Below are 20,949 nucleotides of genomic sequence, written 5' to 3'. Positions count from 1 at the left end.
AAAAAACACCTTAACTTTGGAGGATACCCTCTTGATTTAGCTAACTCAGACTGCTGAAGCTTCACATTTCAGCTAAACATAAAAATGTCTTTTTGCACAAAACAAGGGCTGCAGATTTTGTCTCATTTCTTCCAGAGCAGTCATTCTACAAAGGTATTGCTTCACAGTCACAATGGAGAGCTGGAATGATTACTGCAATACATCACTCTTTCAACAGACACATGATGAGTGTTGCATTAAGACTGACTTCAAAACTTGTCTTTTAAAAGTTCCATTATAGACTAAAAGTGTGTGTCCACTTTATTTTAATGCTTCTGCTGCATACATTTGTGTGCGTGTGCTTTTCAGGCTACATCTGCACGGCTCAATTGTGTGCATATGTGTGTAAATACAGCAAGTGTGCACACAAAGTTCACACCAGCAGTGACCGAACAAACCCAGGGCTGAATGTGTTGCGCACACCAGTTTTAGCCACTGAAATGAAGACGTCTGGATTTCATCGCCTCCTCTCTCTCCTCTCCTCTCCTCTCTCTCCTTCTCGGATATTGATCGGGCCGAGCGCTTTGAGTACAAAGAGTTAAGGCCTGAAAGGCGAAACAGCCGCGATTTCAGAGAAGTCATGAAAGTTTAAAATGCCTTCTCTTTCAGCCGGGTCCGGGGAGACGTGTTCGCTGTGCAAGTGACCCCCGGGCGCATTTGGAGATCCAATGGTTGAACCTTGCTCATCCCACGTTGAACCAGTCAATACCTATTATTAGCTACTGCCTGCCCTCTGCTACAGGGCCTGATGAGACAGAGAGAGAGAGAAAATACCTTCTGAAGGCCTAGAAGTGGAGGGAGCTGTGCCTGTTTGAGTGTGTGTGTGTGTGTGTGTGTGTTTCGTGGTTTGCCGATGGAGGGTGAAAGTGTGAGCATGTTGTGAGCATGTGTGAGTCTGTATGGAAGTTTCTGTGCTCTGCAATGTGTGTATGTTTCTTGGTATGCATGTGTCAGTATGCGATTATTTGTGTGGACGTGGGCCTGAGTGTGTGTGTATTTGTGCATTTGGGTGCCTTTTTAGAAATGGCAAGTGTGTGCATAAATGTATCTTGTGTATATACAGTTTTGTTTGTATGTGTGCTTTTTGCTTTTGCCAGTGGAGGGAGAAAGTGTGACCGTGTTCACTTGGTCAGTATGTTTTGCTGTAGGCATACATCCCCATATGTGATTACTAAATGTGTGAATTGCATAACTGCAGGTGTCCCTAGATGCAGGCGGTTTGTGTATGAAAGCATGTTACGTGTGTGTTAAGCACTATTAGTAAAGATACGTCTATTTGTGTGTTAACTAATGTTAGAGCAACCCTCCTTGTGACAGATATAGGCCACAAAGGGCTACTTTATTACTAATGGGAAACACACAAGCTTATTCCTTTGAATTACTGACCTAATTACATAAACATGTAATTACTACACTTCCTTTACAAGGCTACATCTATAAAATGATACACACACAAAAGCACTCTCGAAGTGTTTCTCAAATGGCATTTTTCTCAAACACAACACTTCCTGGGTGTGACTGTACAGCACAATAATCATATTCCCATTTGTGAATTAAGCCATACATTTTTTCTGAAAGGATTATCATTTAAAAACACTGCATGTAAGTTTAAAATACATTCTCCATCATGTATCCCACATGTTGCCAAAAACGTGAATTTAAAATAGATCAGCATGTTTAATGCTACATGTTTATTGGTAATACAGTACTGTGTGTTAACAAATACTATGAATTCAGCTCTGCTGAATGTATATTTGACATTCTTCACAGTGTTTTGCCTTGAGCGACATAATGCTAATCAGGTATACAGCCTGAATAATTGAATAATTAAATAAACTACAACTCACATTTACATTCAGTTTTGATGGATGGACATTAAAAAAAAGTGAGTAAAATAGTAAAAATACATTTATTGAAACATCATGTAATATTCAATACATTATGATATAAGATTAACCGATACAAGAGGAAAACCAGAGTCAAAAATACAGCACACACAACCACGGATGTGTATTTCTGTGTGAAAAACTGTAAAAAAACAAAACAAAACTGATCTTTCTTCACATAATCTTTTCTCTATGCTTCTGCCCAGTGAGTGTGTGGAACCTCTCTGTCGGCAGCTCTCTACATTCCCTGATCATATACGTGCTTTGAAGAAATGTTAGACTCTACCAGGTCTACCACTGCTTGAAATCTTCACATACCATTTGCTGTCTGTATAACGTGCAACAGTATCATTAAATATGCACCCCAAATGTAGTTAAGTTAAAAAGGCACTGTGTGCACTACGGGTTGAGTTAGGGCTGAAGCAGACAACCCTAGGTGAGTAATGCTAGCTTTACCTGCTAAGGCTTCCTCCAAACTATGCTGGAGCCTAATTTATTTCACACAAAGACACACTACAGCCATGTGGTTCAATTCACAAGAACACTAACACATATATCACTGTAATAATACCAAGCTTCAGATAATGAAATTAATTCTAAAGCAATGGTAACCATTAAACTAAATCTAATAAGCCGTATGTCCACTAGGTAGCTATTCCTTTAGCTCATTGCTTGGGAACTAGCTAAAAAGTTACCAGTTGTATCACTCTCCATGTTAACTGTTTCTGTTGTGGCGTAGACATAACTTTCTGAGCTATTTCTAATCTACTTTATGGTTAAAAAAAAAAAAGGGTAGCTGATTTGTGGCTGTTTTAAAAAGGTGAGTTTTGTGTAATAGTTCAAATTGTTTTCAAGTATGGATAAGAGGACAGCAAAAAATATGTTTTCTTCAAACCGTGGTAAATTGCATGAGTTAGAGGCTACCACTTGCTCCCACCATTGTCTTATTCTGTACATAAATTGTAAGAAGCTTTCACAAATTAATTTGGCAATGACATGGTGATATTAAAAAATGCTACACATAGCACCTTTAAGAGGAATAGTTTAGCTCCAATAGCCACAGCTTTTAATGGAGATAAACAGCTGGTGTGAAGGTGTCGATTACTGAAACACAACAGCAAATGTGTTCACTGCAGGAAATCAAACATGTCAGAAATAAATTCTGCACAGCATGCTACAACATGTCAAAGTGCCCAAAACAAAGCAGGAATGTTTCTCTTTCCTCTGAACTACTATTTCCCTCTTGAGTCTGAATCTCCCCTAAAGAAAGAAGTTAAGTTTGGCAGACAAAGTGTGGGCTGACTGAGCTTCCCCTCTCAAGACAATCTGTAACAGTTAACTGAAAGGGCAGCAATTACCGCACATCAGATGCGTTTGCGGACAACTCTCCAACACACATGCATGCAGATATGCGCCGCACACACACCCAACCTGTCACATCACGACATACTCGCCGTTCAGCGTGTCGACATAACGCCACCTGGAGCAAGGCCTGGCGATAATGGATTAGGAAAGTCCAACTCACACTATGTCTGCCCCCCCGACACACAAGCACACGCACACACTATTTCCCTCTAATTGCCAAGGACTGAGTGCAACCCCCTCGCCTCCCACCACCACCACCACCCTCCCCTTCCCTCTCCCTAGTCCCTGTCCCCAGCTTCAGGGGCCCATCCGTCAGCCCTGTCCAGTTGGTTCTGGTCATAAATAGGCAGACGAGGCAGGCGGGCAGGGGCTTCAGTCCCACGGGCCCCTGAGGACAGAGAGACACAGCACCCAGCATATGCTCCCTAAGTACTGAGCTGGAGGGTGGGTGGGTGGGGGAGTGTTCAAACATGGCACCCATGGGAATGTGTGTCCAAATGTGTATGCCTACTTGCAATGCTATCTTTATGAGGGCCAAAAGGTGAAGATAAATGTATTGTACCTCTCTACATTTTAAAGTCTAAAGTTTATATAATGATATTGATCATGATATTGATAAAGTGGCCTATCCACTCGTAGAGCCATTACTTGTGTAATACATAAAGTCAGCAAGGCAAGTTTAGTTGTAAGAAGACATTTGAAACACAAACGCATTTCAAAGTGTTTTACATAAGGCATAAAACATATTAATAACATCAAAGAGCAAAGAGAGAAGCAATGCACAGAGAAGCTGAAAAGTATTACTTAATGGGCGGGTCTCTATTTTTTGAGGTTTTTATATCATTCTGAAGCTTCCCAGTAGTGTTCCATATGTATTCAAATCAAAGTACTATGTTTTAGCGTCAAAATGCCATTTTCCCAGGCACTTCTAAAAACTTTTTCCCACATGTCCTGATGTAGGTTTCTGCATGATGAAATAAACTGATATAAACCCTCTAGCCTGACTAGCCAGTAGCCACAGTGATGGACTGAGCACTCATTGTTGCTGCTGCTCTGCTAAACATGCTAACCGACACACACAGACGGAGCACTAACTGTTGCTGCTAATCAAAGTTTAAAAAATAAACTCTGAGCTCTCCTCCGACCAGTAAACAACTCTGGATCGGAGCAGAATCCGGCTCTCTCTTCCAGAGCTCCCGGCACTCAGCAGCTGTCTGCCCCTCCGCTCCGTGGTAACCAGTGGTTACCATAGTAACAGCAACTTTAATGCTACAGTATACACTTCATGAGCAACTACTTTGTCAGAAATACAACAGATGTTGGTGATTTGCAGATGGAGGTGTATCTGTTTATAGTGCAGCCAAACAAACGGATATCATTTTAATGAAGATGCCAATCAATAATAATCACGAAGATGATCTGATTAAATGCTAGAAATAGTTTTCCACACAACAGCAGAGCTCAGTAAAGTTGGTTACTTTGCTGAGGAGTTGGAGTGTGGAGCCTGTTGCCTGCAAATGCCGAAAGATGCAATTTTGATGAATGATCAGTCGGCACTAAAGGCGGTGATGAATACATTGTGTTTCCTGTGAGTACTTCACAATAAAAGCCACCCTGTGTTTTCCCAGTTGAATGCTTTTAATGTGAAGCAGCAGTAAGACATGTTCAGTTTGCATTAACCATAACATAATACAGGTATGATAAAGTGTAATGAGAGTAGATAGTAAACACTGATGCCGTTAACAATGACATTAAATTATGATGGATTACATGCATGCATCATTTCCTATGAATCTCTTGTGTGTGTGAAGACTATTTGAATCCAGTGTGAGAATGATGGACTCAGCCACTAACAATTAAAGCTACAACATAGGGAGGTGATTATGGAGTCAGCTCAGTCTCAATATTAAAGATTGCACACAGAAGGATTCACAAATGTATTTCGGGATTTATATATAAATGACTCTCCACAAAAATATTTTTCTATGCACACAAAAATATTTATTGTACATAAAAGTAAAAAAATAAAATATCTGTAGCCAATCAGATGTCTCCTTCCTTTTCAGCCAATCACATGAGTGTAGATTCAAGGGTATAATTTCATGTGATCACATAGTGTTACATCTGTGCAGTCTGCGATTATGAACAGGAGGATGGACATCAAACTAAACCATGAACTAACAACATCCAGGTGCCCAGAGGGCAGAGGTCAACCTCAACATGGTGTCTGGTAATGGCTCTCTGTCAGTGATAAGTGTCTTGGCGTGCATGATTAAATATGATTTAAGTTATAGATGCTTGCTACATTAGTGATGTGGCATCATGGATGTATTATGTGTGGTATTTAACGCTAGCGTTAGCTAACAAGTTAGCCATATAATGCTAGTAGACAACCTAGGATCATTAGCTAGCCAGCCATAATATGATCCTAGTAACTTAACCATCAAAAAAAACAAAAAAACAACAAAACATTATGGGTAACTCACTTGTAAATAGCTTATCTGTTAAATATATGCAGTAAAATAAGTTGCTAGCAAACCAATATGTAACTAGCTTGCGACACATTGATCACACGGCAGTTTTGATTCGCTAACATTATATATAGGGTAGCTGACCATAGCCAGCTGTTAGGTACAGTGCTGACTATATGAAATGGTTAATGGAGCGAGCTACAATAGTTAGAGCATCAGTAAATAATGACAGCTTCTTAGCTTGCCAATTCACCAACCTTGCATTGGTAATGTAGTTATTCAAGAACTGCTGATAAGTTCATATTTGACATTAACATTAGCTAGAGAGTGAATATAATTGCCTTTTAAAATATTTTGAAGTTTTCATGTTGTGTGCTGTCATCTTAGCCAGCAGCTAACAAACAGTCATTGTCCGATTGATAGACTGTATATAAAGATGGACGTCATGACAGCTCCCCAAAAGTGAAGCCAAAACATTGCAATTGCCCCCTGGTGGCTGGCCGCAGTATAGGTCATAAGTCCCGCCCCCTCCATATTAGTGGATGGGACATGGGCCAAACTAAAAAATCTAAGTACACGTCAAATAAATTTTTCCCAAAGATGGTTTATGTCATTTCAGGTGGTTCTTATCATGCTGATGTTTGTCCAAGTGCTCATTTTTCTTACAAGTTTGTTTTTAATTAGTTATTTGATGATAGAGGAAGGGGGTCTGACATCATGATTGACAGCTGTGACAGCCTCTCTCAAACCTCTATCAAGCCGTGGAACAGCTGAGGGGGTGTCTTCTGCGAGCCATCATCCCGCCACCTGCCTCTACTGCGCAGACTCTGGCTCCAAATGACGTCACACAAGCAAGATGGCAACTCCCGGAAATAAGATATTTTGGCTTCACGTCTGCATAGCGGTAGGAAGTGGATGACGCGTCGTCCATATTTATATACAGTCTATGGTCCGATCCATGTTTGTCATGTTTTATTCATTTATTTATTCCCAAGGAATCACTGACGCGTGACATCCTTCAGAGATTGCATGATTGGCTGGTACACATCTTAGAGAGCCAATTTCTTGACATTGAAGGGTTACAGTTTGTGTGCCATCAGGATTTAGTTTTATTAAGTACTCTAGGTGACATAGTGGATGTAGGTGAGGATATACTGTCTGCACTTACAGATCTGAATACTGTTATCCAGCAGGTGAGAAAGAATGAACAGACATTTGTAACTGGATTTGAAAAGATGTTCTCGTGGGCGTCCATGATTGACAGTGTCAGTAGAGACTCTCACACATCTTATTGAACTTGGGCTGCCATCAAATTACATCGCCAGACTCCTTAGTCTAGAGCAACACTATTTAGGCGGGTGGTCGAAAACAATATCTGCCTCATACAGAGGCTGGAGTGACGATGAATTAGATTCATTGATGACAGCAATTAAGAGCACAATGCCTGATGCTGGGTACATTGTAGTCTGAGGTGCTCCACTTGCACAGGGACACAGAGTGCAATGGGACTGAGTGTATGCATCAATGCATCATGTGGACAGTGTTGGTGTGCTCTCCAGGATGACCTGTCTGGGATGTGTGGTGAGGAGAACATACATGGTTCCTTCCTACCGAAGTACATAGTGCACATTGACACCAATCACAAGCTTATCAGGTATGTCTGCATGCTATCTGTATGTAAATTGTAAACTTTTTTTTAATGTCTAGTACAGTGTATCTTGTATTTTGTGTATTGCATCACACCATTGTCTATCATTGACAGAACATAGCAACCAGGATAGTACTTTGCATTGAACGTCATTGAATTAGAGCACCATGAACTGATTTTGTTCTGCTTACATTCCCCCAGATATTGTATCCTGAGAGCTATGCTGTTAGACATGTTATGTCTTGTGTTTGGGAGTTATGTCTAATCTTGTCTGATTTGTTTTTACTCAGGTACAACTTTGATATCTTTGGGGAATAGATGGCTATTCAAGGAAGGTAAGACTTTTCACTGTGAAGGACAGACAACTGCAAAATGTTGCTGAACATCCCCATTTAAGCAGGGAGGATGTATTACTCCTTATAAGCTTCAGTTTATATTCTGTACAAACAGGTTATGTTCCTCAGATAAAAAATATAACTTGTACATAGTGACATTTTGCTTCTTTTGCTTTTCTCTCATACGCCTGTGACCTACCCTTTTCCATCGCTGAGGAGAAGCAAATTTTTTTTGTTGACAGGATGACAGCAGTTCCTGTCCCATCCTATGTTAACTTTGAGGCTGTGCTTTTAACCTTTAACAACTTTCCTGTCAAGTGTCCATCTATCCTTTTCAGCGAGCTTTGACTCACAACTATTCCTCATTGGCAATGCAGTTTATCAGCGCTGAACCTCTGCTTTCATGATTTCTCATGTCATGAGACTCATCTGAGCTGTCATGAGATCCCATTATACATTGAATGATTCAGTATTTTCTTGCTGTTGCACCTGTCATTTGAGCATTGATTGTTTTGGTCCCTACAGAACTTTGTCAAGGAAAACTGATTCATCAAAGTACCAAATTGTTCTTCTATTTGTGCTTGTATGTGTAGATTATGTACCTGAAGGTAGCAGACAACAACCGGTCCAACGGCCACTTTCCCTTCTTCAATGAAGCTATGAATGAGCATGGGTTTCCACTGAGGTATTCATCTTATTTCAAATGTAATTATCAGTGTGATTGCAGATCTATGCATAGAATTTAGATGCTCCCCTCAAATAGCTGCATCAGTTAAAAAAAACATTTGGACTTAACTTATTACTGAGACAGCTCTTTCATCGCAAATATTGCTTTGCTCTACTTTACATAACATGGGCTACTATTAAGTCATTTTTGTCTCTGACATGAATGAACTTTAACCTCACCCATAGGCCTACATGAGCGTATGAATGAGTTTACTATTATTATGCCTCCAGTTGCCTACAAATTCACAAAGAAATGAATACAAGCTGTGGAATCCCTCTTCACCTTGGTTTAGTCATTCAACTTAGTCTCATCCAGCAAGAGCCCTTCGCCACACTCGTTTTTAAAAGGAAATGTACATTTCAAGTGATATTACTTTTAATATCTCCTCTCAATAGGGCTAGAAACTCCACATAGCCAACTGTACCTCTAAAATTTAAGTGTTTCTTGTGTCATACGGTGACTAATACCATCAATATTACAGAAAGAAAAATGTGTTTTTGCATAGCTTCCCATTACAATTAACAATGAAAGGCTTACATTTTGCCAAGAAGGGACAATGTTATGTGAAAACTTGAAACAAAAGACAATATTTTGTTGCAGAAACATCTTAAACTTTATTTGGAGTAATAAAGCAAAGCAAACTAATAGCCTACCATAACATCATCCTTAAAGTGAAGCATGGAGTAGGGATCATCATGATTTGTAGTCGTTTTGTTGCCCCTGGGCCTGAGCAACCATTACTCACTGAGAAAACAAAGCACTCAATTGTATAAAAATAATTTTTACAAGTTTAAGTTTCAGGGTAGCTGTCAGTCATGTGATGCTCAATAGAACACATGCAGTACAGGAAACATTTGGTTGAGATCAGCGTTGAAAAATAAGAACAATGAGTTACTAAAACCAAAGGTTCAGTTTCTTTTTCCAACCTGACTTTGAATATTCAATCAAATAATTCAATAAATACACCAAAACATGCAGTTGTTTTTATGTTAGTATTTCAGGCAGATTTAGCTTGTCCATTATTGTGACTTTGAAGAATATCAGACCATATTTTATGACTAAATTATGCAAAAATGCAGGGAAATCCAAGGGGTTCACTTACTATTTCTTGGCACTGTACCTAAAACAAATGGATGTAGATCATTTTGGAATTGAACCCCTCATGTGTTTGTGATGCTTGAACTACAAAGATTTCAATTCTGCATAATTATGTCCTTGATGAGGCATACAATTCATATTTTATTTTCAGTGAGAGGAGATCATGGAGGAGAAAATGTAGCAGAATTAATGTTCTCAGTTCGTGGAACTGACATTAACAGGTTTGTTGCGGGAAAAGCGCACACAATCAACTAGTGTTCATTTTGTCAGCTATTTTAAAAAAAATGTAGTATCAGTCTTAGTTCTGTGTCAAATGTCCTTGTTAGATTTTATCATATTTAGTCAACCGTATCCTCTTTCTTTTAGTCAAGTTTTAGTTGACTAAAAGTCTGAGCATCTTAGTCTTATCTTAGTCAAAGAAAACCGGAACTATTTTATGGTATCAATTTAAGAAATACATCCAGACATGGATCATGTTCTGATTTGCATATTTATTTTAAACCAACACAATTCAAAAAACTGGAGCCCAATACTCTCTTTAAAACAATGACAGTTGTACAGACAATAAAATGTTTTTAAACCAATTTTTTGGTTGCCCAAAGTACAAACTTATCTTTCTCTTCTGAACAATGGAAATAAAAGTACTTATCCTAATAAAATTGAAAAGAATACTGTACACACACCAATTACAATCTGCTTGCATTACAAAATAAAAATAAATAGATCTGAGGTCAGTGATAACAAGAAAATTAAAAAAAAGTGCCACATGGACTTAATAATGACATAAGGTTAGAAAATTGCTATCTAGCAATCTAGTTCACATGGCATCAATAGCAGAGGTTTAACAAGGCAAGTTTTGCTAGAATAACAACCATGATAAGGAAAGGTAACGTTACACACTGCTATTTTAATCAATACAGCTGTCTACATGGGCCGTGTAATGGCTTATGTTCCAATCGCACTATATACACATTAACGTGACCTGGAGTCTATATTGCTCTACTTTATGCGTGTAACTACAGTCATTGTGTATTGGGCTCTGAGCGCTTCCACAAAGTGGGTGACCTACACTAAGCACTGCATCTGAATGCCACCAGTGTCGATACACAAACAGAGCACTGCTAATGTGCTGCTCAGGCTACGCCTCCTGTGAGTCTATAGTATTCTGTCTCTAATTTTTTGTCAATGAAAATAAGGAGAGATTTTGGTAACGTTTTTACTACATTTTAGTCTTGTCTTTTTTCATCAACATTATTGCAAGTAGTCAGTTAGTGTTTAATGACGTTGGCGCCGTCTCATCATCGTCTTGTCTTAGTCACGTAAAAAAAGGTTGTTGACGAACATATTTAGTCATAGTTTTCGTTGACGAAATTTACATCATAGTCAACAGTGAGTTAAAACTCATTTTGGAAGCTTTAAGATAATTATTCTTAAGATTCCCTTTAACAAACCTCCATAAGAAATTATAAGAACAGACAACTCCTTCACAAAGAAGAAAATGAGAAATTCTCAGAAATTTACTGGCCATGATCATGAACATTTTAAAGCAGAAATTAACTTTTAAAACTCACTTCATGATGTTGTGTACTCACTCCCATCTCAGTCAGTTGATTCTTTTAAAAGGAATACAACATCCAGTTAGAAATATCGCCACTGATGCAATGGTTGGGGCAAAGCGAACAGTTCCTTAAAGGATCTTAAAGTACATGTCATGAAAAATGTAAGTACTTGTTATGAAAAATGTGTTTTTTCTTTTTCAAATACAGAATTTTGCAAGAATTTTGGTGTGATATGTTCATGAGTGTTACAGGTGTGTATTACAACACCCTGCACTCTTGAGGACCAACACTTCCTCAACATCAGCAACATCCTGCACATGTTCTGCTGCCACTACGTTTTCCTGCCATGCATCCAGGCCAGTCTGGATGTCTTCAGTGAGGAGTGAGCCAACCATCCCATCAGGACAGAGCAAAACCTGACACCAAATCAGTTGTGGCAGTTGGGCCAGGCCCTGAATCCAGTTGCAGATCTTGATGCTGATGCTGCGGTAAATTATGCATTAGTTAAAATGTCTCATCACAATCTCTTGTTGATCCTTAATCAACAAAAAAGCCAGAGTGATCATATATCTCAACACTGTCCGGTATGTTGAGAACTTACCTGAGGCAAGATAATTATTACCTGTTAAGTGTGTCATATGATTTCAATTCTTTGCCACTGATGGAGTCCGGAGCCTGAGCCTTATGTCCATTTAGTTCTTGGAAAGCCTCCTCCACTTCCCTTTTTAGCAAAGTGTCCTCTGGTGTCTGTAATTTCTGCTGTCCATCACTGCCCTAGGCTGTTAATCCACCAAGTATGGATGTTCTCAACCGTTCAGCCTGCATGAGTTTCTAAAGACTGAAGCTAATAGCACAGAATTCCACTGCTGTGCTCAAACTTATTTACTACTAGCTGCTTTTGTAATATTTATTATTTATCTAGGATTAGGACACATCTAGCCATGTTAACAAAAAGTTGTTATCATAAGCAGTACACAGGCATAAAACGAACACCAAACCAACTCCCACATTTCTATCTCGAAAGCTTTAAGGAAGAGAAGCCGCTTGAGAATCCGGTGGAATAAGAATGAAAATAAAACTTCAGTGTGTCAGTGTACAAGTGCACTAAGTGCATATATGAACAGGAATCGCTTTTAGAATGTTGTAATTTTAAAAGGGACTAAATGTAAGACCTTGCTGAAATTTGCACCTACACAAGCCCAAAGCCTTAACTGATGGAACCGAGGGCCATCATCAAGTCCTGGTGGAACATCTTGTAGGTCTGTTAGTGGCCGAGAAGCATGTGAGAGCCACAGGGTAAGTTGAGGTTACAACCTCAACAATGTGGTTTCTTGTCGGCAGCTCCCACCTGACCAGCAGCTCTGCAACTCTGGTGACACTATGGAAAATTTTATGTATGTGACACCTCATTTCACCTCATTTCATCAAAACTTGAAATTGAGCACATAAAACTTACATACACCAAATGCCAGGACCTTCAGTTCCACGATTGTCAATATACTAAAATATCACATACACCATGCATAGATTAATATCTGTACCCCAAATTGTGTGCATATTATTTTTGCAGCAGAACTGCCATCTCTTCAGCTGTGCTACACTTCCTCCTTTTATCCATTCATAGCTGTCCCACCCAAACAACTAGGTGAAAATTGAGATGAGAAATGCAATACAAGAGGAAATAAGATGAGCATTATCTTCCTCTATGAATTTCCTAAAAAATACAGTGACAAGACTGACTTTTTCCAGTGGAGCTGGGTCATCCTCATCCTTATCACTGTCACATTTGGGTTGTGGCCATTGAATGTTCTGGATCACAGTCTACAGGGGATCAAATACAAACATGTTTCATTTTAAGATTGAAAGACTTGTTAGATGTTGCAGAATGATCTTAAATCGTACAGCATTGTTTTTTAGATCTACATACCTGTAATGGAGACCTAACAAATGAAATTACACAAAGTCTTTGCAAACAAATCCCAGCAATAACATAAATCCAATGAAGACAAAAGGCAGCTTACCTGGGAGTTAAGCTTCTCATTTGACTTCCATGGGAAAATTATGGGGTGGACATCTGGCCTATCTGAAAGAAGCGGCCGGATTCCTGTTTCTTTAAGGCCTTTCTGGATCTGTTTAATAGGCTGCCTAATATGGTGAAGTGTCTGAAAACAGAACTGACAGGACAGAAGGCAACATTTACACTGAGGTACTACTTTATTGGACAGACACCACATGTACAGATGCCGCATGAGTCTCATGTCCAACCTCCAATATACATCCAAATTGGTTAGACTGTCATGTTACCATTATATTGTTTGAATAAGGATATTTATAAAATGATTACAGCAGTTCCTAGAACAGCCAGTCATGATTGGTGGAGGTTGGAACAGGGAGAAACCAGGACAGGCAAAGATCAGTCACACTGGTGGTTTCTGCAGTAAGTTCTACATTCTTGAGCTAAAACAGGTACACACTGACAAAAAGGGGAAAGAATTTAAGAATTACATGCAAAGTTATCTCTGGGCAATCCACAAAAAGGCAAAAGGTACAATATAAACAGCCAACATCTGGATTAAATCACAGGGACACAAAAAGCTTTGGAAATCACGTCTTGCCAAACAGCCCAGCACTGACCCATGAACTGAATGTATTTGATGATGCGTGAGATGACAAACACATGTAGCATTGTGGTGCATTTGGTGTATGGCATGCCAACTTTTAACTGCGTTACTCACAAAACCAATTGTTTCACGATGGTCAAGATCAGGACAGTCCTGCAGAGTCAGAGCTGATGCTGCAGTGTTGGTACTCCCACCAGTCAACAGAGTCACCACGGGCAAACTGAGTCCTGAGAAACCGAAACCACCATGCACGAAGGAATGGCCTATCATCCCACCTGCAATCTCAAACACGCTGCTTTCCTGAAGCGCAGCAGCTGCAGAAGGAACCCGATGTTCTTTTTCCCCTTCAAAATGGGTTATAAGAGCAGAGGGGCCTTCATAAAAAAGGAGAAAATGTATTAAACATCATGTAACGCCATCACATCAATGTAGGTCAAGCAACATTGAGCAATCTGTTTCAAAACATGCACAGTTGAACATATGATCACAGTTAAACCAAAACTCAATCTTTGGAGGTTTATTTAGATTAAACTTCAATAAGTGGTTTATTTAAATTAAGCTGAGTGTTTATATGTCAATACTACTCCCTCATTTGATGAAATCAATGTCAAAGAAATATACTACAATTAATAGAGCAATTAAACATGTTTTAACATGAAAAGATAATGGATGACACCCCAACCCTTTCTGGAAGTGTGTCAACATATACACCTACTCTCTCTCTATGCATGGCCATTGACAAAACATGCCGGTAGATGCCTTGGCCGACTGCTGCATCTACTTGAAAAGATGACCTCTGATGAAAAGTACAAGCAGCCAGATGATATCCAATATACAGTTACTAAGACACAACATGGCTATTGTGCTACCATCTTTTGAGCTTCCACTACAACAATGAATGCAATGCATATTCTGTCTTCTGTGGATTAAGGAACATGCACTCAACTCCAATTGTGCAACTAAGAAAAAAACAGTCAAAATTCATTCCAGATAATAACTACCTACGATGAAAAAAAAACCAAATTACACTGTTTAGCAATACTGCTCAGCTTGCACTTGAATGGAGCTCAGTGAAGTGAGCCCAGTTAACATTATTCATTTACAGAGGGACATCAATGAACAGTCCTGTTCTTCTTCTGCATCAAACATTTAGAGTAACCGAAAGAGGCATGGACATTCAGATTTAGGGTTCAGTAGTTCTTCTCGAAACAATTGATATGCTTTTTGGGGGTCTACCTCATTTGCCCATGCTGAAAATGTAAAATGTAAAAAAGTAGTTGGTGCAAAGGAAATTCCAAATTGTATACTCATACCAGCTTCCATTCCAGAGTCAATAAATTTGTTGTATCGACAGTGATATTTTGGAAGCCCTGCATTTTAAAGCAATATATTAAAGGTAGGTATTTGAAATAAATATTCCTTTTTGACATTACTGGATCAAAGTTCTTGCAGCATTTCTTTTGGGGTTCACTGTTTTGTAACAGTGTTTGTGAGTAGAAACTTTCTCAAACCATTTATAACCAAAAAATGGTCCAGTTTCAAACTACGCCATAGCAGTAATGTAAGAAAGTAAAGTAAGAAAAGCGTCATGGTTTATTAACCTCTCTCAGACATGTAATATTCGCTAGCTACAGAAAATATAATTCTATGATCAAAAATGAGTACATATAGTGTGTGTGTCCTGGTACAAAAAGTCAGTTTGGTGAGATGTGTTATACCCCACCTATTTATATACCTGCAAGCATCACGTCATTATGTACTGAAACATCTGCTACCTTGCTTCCCATGGTGAATAAAGAATAAGGCTTTATTACTGAGTTGCAAAGTAACACAAAAGACAGCATTGATTACCTCCAAAGAATGTCCCATCCCTGTGGCAGGTGGGACTGGCTGCTCAATAACTGGGCAGTCTTTATCAAGAAAAATCCCAGATTCACTCTCCTAAAAAAAAAAGAAAAAAGAAAGAGAGCTAGGGCTATAGACTTTGAAACACTCATTTGTACAAACTAAAAATTTTCATATTTATTTGAGAAATGAGAGAAATGTTGTAATAAGAGCTTACAGTTAATGTGCCATTGCAACCCTCCACATGTAATGGCAACAGCTGTAAAGTCATTTGACTACCACTTGTAATGCAGTTTGACTGTGGCATCTTGGTGTACTCTGCTGAATCATAAGGAAGTGGTTCAGTAGAAAGCTGCTCCTGTAGTGGAACAACTAATACTAAGTTTTTGCCATTGTTGAACACTGCTTTAAGGAGCCTTGTGGAGTACCCCTCAGACTCAGCTGGAATTATGGGCAACTTGCGACGACCACTACCACCTATTTTAAAATGGAAAGTGGTCAAGTGTCATTTAAAACCTTGCAATCATATATACATTAAAATCAGGCAAATAAGTTATACTTTGTCAGGCAAACTTTCAAGTACTTAAGTACTGTCCTCTACAACTTGAAGAGTGATGTGAATGGTAATCCAAAGTAGGATGTCACATGACACATCTCTGGAGCTTTGAATGTGAAAAACATTAACAGCCATATTTTTCATCATTGGAAATTGAGAAAAATACCACCTGTAGAATTGAAAAACATCCAGCCTTCTTTTAAGGTCTTCAGTTTAGGAAATTCCTCTTCAAGTAGAGCAACAGTCTTTAAAACAGAGTGAAATAAGATTCACTATTCAGAAAGTGATTAACATTTTTTAAAGCATTCTACAATATTGTATACTATATGATTACCTCACTGTCTCAAGTGGTCTGGTAGACTTAGCATCCTCTTCTCAAGTTTTAGCCCTCCGGAGCCCTTTGGTGTGAATTGACTGGGTCAGGACATAATGTTTATATGAAAGTCTGCCATAATGCAAGGGGCAGGAGTTGAGTCTCGTCTTTTTCCTCGTGGCTGATCAGTGTTGAACATACACGGGAATTGCCTGATGTGGGAATGACAAAAAGATATGTGAAGGAAACCAGATAGTCTATTAAATCTACAGCAAGATTGGTGTATTATGAAAATGTATGGCTTCAGTTGATGGTTATGTTTACCTTGTTTTCAATAATTGAAATTATAAATAGCTAAATAAAAGTATAAAATACACTCACACTGTTCAGTAATGTTACAGCCACCATGCTTGTGATGTTCTGGACACCAATATTCAATGCTTCAGAAAAAATGAATCACTGGCAGTAAAGTGAAGATGTGTAACTTAATAGACAATACAGGACACTAAGCTATATCTACATACTGAAATCTTTGTTGGACTGACAGTGATTAATCTTTTTTGAAGCATTAAAATATTGGTGCCTATCTTTCACAATTCAAGAACATTTCATGACTTGCGACAATTTGTAACAGTTGGTAACAAGCCAAACATGTTATGTTTCACTTACACTTGGAGCGCCACTATCAGACGCCATGTTGAAGTTGACCTCTGACCTCTGGGCACCTGGATGTAGTTAGTTCATGTGTTAGTATGATGTCCATCCTCCTGCTCATAATTGCAGACTGCGCAGATGTATCACTGTATAATCACATTAAATCATACCCTTCGAATCCACACTCATCTGATTGGCTACAGATAATTCCCTGTTGAAAAAAATATATTTGTGGATCGAGTCTCAAAAAACCCATGCACAAATGCAGTAAAGTTCACAACTGACAAGCAGTTTGTAAGTGCAGTTTCAACAGTTTGTAAATGAATATCACAACATCCAAATATGTTTTTGATGGAAATTGCAAATACTTTTAAATACATATATTTGTGGATTTCTACTATATATATTGAAAACAAGAAATATTCTTGTGCATCAGAAATACATTTATGAAACTTTTTTTTTTTACACTTTTTTTGGATTGAATCCGTCTGTGCATTCATTAATATTGAGACTGATCTGTCCTCATAGATGATTACTGAATGTAAGTATAATGAGCTATTACAGAAGAAATGCAAAACATACATATTATCAAAAATAGGATTCAATCTCATGATTTTTTTAAGAATTATAACTTAAAGTGTTAAAGGAAAAATGTATTTATTTTATAACATTACACATAAAACCTAATATTTAACTATATTTTTATTTGTATAAAACGTTAATGTTTTGACTTTTAGCTACCTTTGACTCAAGCAAAACATTTTTGTTCTTTTTCCACTTTCACTTTTCATTTTAGTTTGGAATTAACAGAACTAGAATACCTAGAGTCTCAAAAGTGTAGTAATACAAATGTGTGTGTGTGACAGAAGGGACAAAGAAGCGTTGCAGGCTATGTAATGCTCTGGCTCTCTGCTGGCTGTGATGTTGTGGACAGAGCCGTGAAGAGGCTCCCAGGCAGCGCACCGTGTCACCATCACTCGCCATCACACACAGACCTCTCTTTCTCCTCCTCCTCCCACTCGTCCTTGCCTCCTCTGTTTTAAGGAGGTGAACAACAAGTGGAGAGAAAAGAAAGAGGTTTGCGTGCATAATTGTGTTGTTGTCATGTAGTCACAATTTGGATAAGTTGGGAGCAGGCAACTGTAAAGTGTGTAAACAACAAGGGAGTTGAGTGGAAGACACCAACAGATAAAACTGGGGAAAAAAAGAGCAGGGATGGGTGGAACAGAGGTGTGAGAGGAAAATGGGAAAGGTACTGCATGAATACAAGTGAAATTAATATGATCTGCTAATAAAAACTATACAATATAACATCTGGACAGAAACCTGAACCTGAGAGCTGACTGCAGACATACTGGATATAAAAGTGAACTTTTCATTTACAAAACAGTTGGGAAAGTGCCATCATACAATTTCTTTTACAACATTTATTTACCCGATATGTAACCAAAATTGATATTTTGATTATTGGAAAGTGGATTTGATGTCCTCCATCAGTTACATTGACATTGCTTTAGGAGGGGATCTCTTTGTGGCAATGTGGACAGGAGGAACATGTACAGCAAACAAAAACTTTCAAAGTTTGTACATGTGGGTATTTGAGTATTGTTTTAAGCCAGCCTTAAAATATGAAGCTCTTCTTTAGTGAATGAATGAATGACATTTGTATTATTGTGTCATGCATACAACTGTATGCCCAGCCCACATGGGCTTACAAGACACCATAAATTCCAACAAGCCAGGACCAGAGTACAGCGTATATATTGTAAAAAGAAAATCTTTCACCTTCAAATCTAGAGACCATCATTAAATAGTAAAGACATCCTAATTTACTGTCAGAAGCTTTCCATATATTACTGAAAATCTAAGTAAATACTAATTAAACAATCTATCTTGCCTTCTTTTCCAAGCTTTTGAGATAAAATTAGCAAACTTAAATACATCAAAATTGAACAGCCATTCCAGTTTTTGCTCATCTGAGTTGTTTAGTAGTTGTTGGAATGAATAGATGAAAATCAGATTAATCAGATCAAATTGTTACAATGGTAGAACAGACAACAACAAGACTTAGACATCACAGCCATGTTAGCACTTCTGTGAGGCTGTACTTAGGTACTGTTGTGTTTTGACCTCAGAGTGAATGTCAGCATGCTAACATGCCCAAAATGAAAGCAGGCGATGTTTACTATAAATGTTGCTTAGGTTAGCATGTTGCATTTAGCATGCTAATTAGCACTTAACACAAACACAGTTGAGGATGATGGGAATGTTGTTAGTTATGCAAGTATTTGGTCATATACCAGAAAGAAAATTTGACCTGATAAAGGCATTAGATGAAAAGTTAAGGGATTACCAAAGTGATTACAATTAATTCTGTAGGAAAATGAGGGTCTGTACCAAATTTTATGTAAGTCCATCCAATACTTTTTGAGACAGACCATTGCGTAGATTTGGAAATATTTTACTGGATGAGTGGAACTTTGATCTGTTGGTGGCGCTAGAGGTGGAGTTGGGGGATAAACAAAGTCTTGATAATGTATCCTCTGGAAACCATGAATTTCTGAACAAAATTTAATGGAAATTCATCCAGTATTTGAGATACTTCAACCTTGAAAAAAGTGGTGGACCAACTGACTGGCTGAAATTGCATCCACTAGCAGGTTGAAACAAGTTCCCCAGCTGTAGGCGCTCGATCAAGTAAAATATCTTTAGAAACTACAATTACAAAAGTACAAAAATCTCTATTGAGTGCTTAGAGGTTCACAGAAGAAGTTCACAAAGGTTGCAAAAACAAACAATTGTCATTCAGTCTTCTCACTCAGCAGAGCTTTATCATATTCCTAAATCCTAACCCAACCTCTTATTACCAGGCAACTGTCCTCTCTTCGGAGGATTTCCTTCATCTTTCTATCCCTGTGTGGACATTTCAGTTCATACATCCTCATCCTCAGAGAAGTCCAACACACACATGCACAGGCACACACACTTAAACCCAGTCCTGCGGGTGTATTGCCGGGTGAGGCAGAGATGTCGCTCCTTCCATCTCTCTCTGGTGTGAGTGTGTCCAGTCCTCCAGGGGGAATCCCATCCTTCTTAATCCTATTAGTGGTGGAACTCACGGATTGGCGGTTTACTCCTCTGGACCTGTCCACAGTCATTATCCTGACCTCCACTCCATAGCCATCTCCATCCCTCTACATTTCTAACTCATACCTCTTTCTCTTTTTTCTTTTGTGTATTTCCCTCCCTTACCCACCCAGCCATTTTCTTCCTTGTGTTTTCTTAGTTTGTACCTTATTCTAAATGGTTATCATATTAGTATCAAAACTAGTTTGAGTGAAAACTTTTGAAGTGAAGGTTTGAAGGCCAATACTCAGAGAAAAAAAAAAAAGAATATTTGATGGGCATGTTTTTCCTGGGTAATTTTGTCCGGTGGGTGAGCTCACTATGAGAAAACATTGAACAGATGTTTGTTTTAACAGAAAGCACTCACTTGTGGAATGGTTTAAATCCCCAAGTCCCTCAGCCACTGCCACACATGTAACCGGGCAGAACCTGTGAATTAGCTTTCAGACTAATTGTGCCAGCATTTTAAGATTTCTGCCTTCGTGGACTGGAGAAAAGTTTGTTTAAAGAAATCTCTACCAGGGTTTGAACAGTTTAATTTTAAAATTTGATACTGTTGACCTGAGCTATGTTTGAGGTGTCCTGATGTGCGAATTGAACAGACAATATACCATACCTATACCAGCCAATCAGAAATTAAACATCATTATATTGATTCAACTGTAGTCTGAAGATCACATAACAATGCCACAGCTGTGCCTGCAAA

General features: G+C 38.6%; 1 long non-coding RNA gene across 1 annotated transcript; it reads left to right on the top strand.

Annotated features, from left to right (window-relative positions):
* Positions 1-5,434: 5,434 nt before the first annotated feature.
* LOC122997196 lies at positions 5,435-11,651 on the top strand. Its single transcript, XR_006407176.1, has 5 exons — positions 5,435-5,520; positions 7,321-7,415; positions 7,700-7,744; positions 8,338-8,429; positions 11,336-11,651. It is a non-coding gene; the product is annotated as an uncharacterized LOC122997196 (long non-coding RNA).
* Positions 11,652-20,949: the final 9,298 nt, after the last annotated feature.

The sequence above is a fragment of the Thunnus albacares genome, chromosome 14, assembly GCF_914725855.1.
Source record: "Thunnus albacares chromosome 14, fThuAlb1.1, whole genome shotgun sequence".
Taxonomy (NCBI): Eukaryota; Metazoa; Chordata; class Actinopteri; order Scombriformes; family Scombridae; genus Thunnus; species Thunnus albacares.
This window is presented reverse-complemented; position numbering and strand designations above follow the sequence as displayed.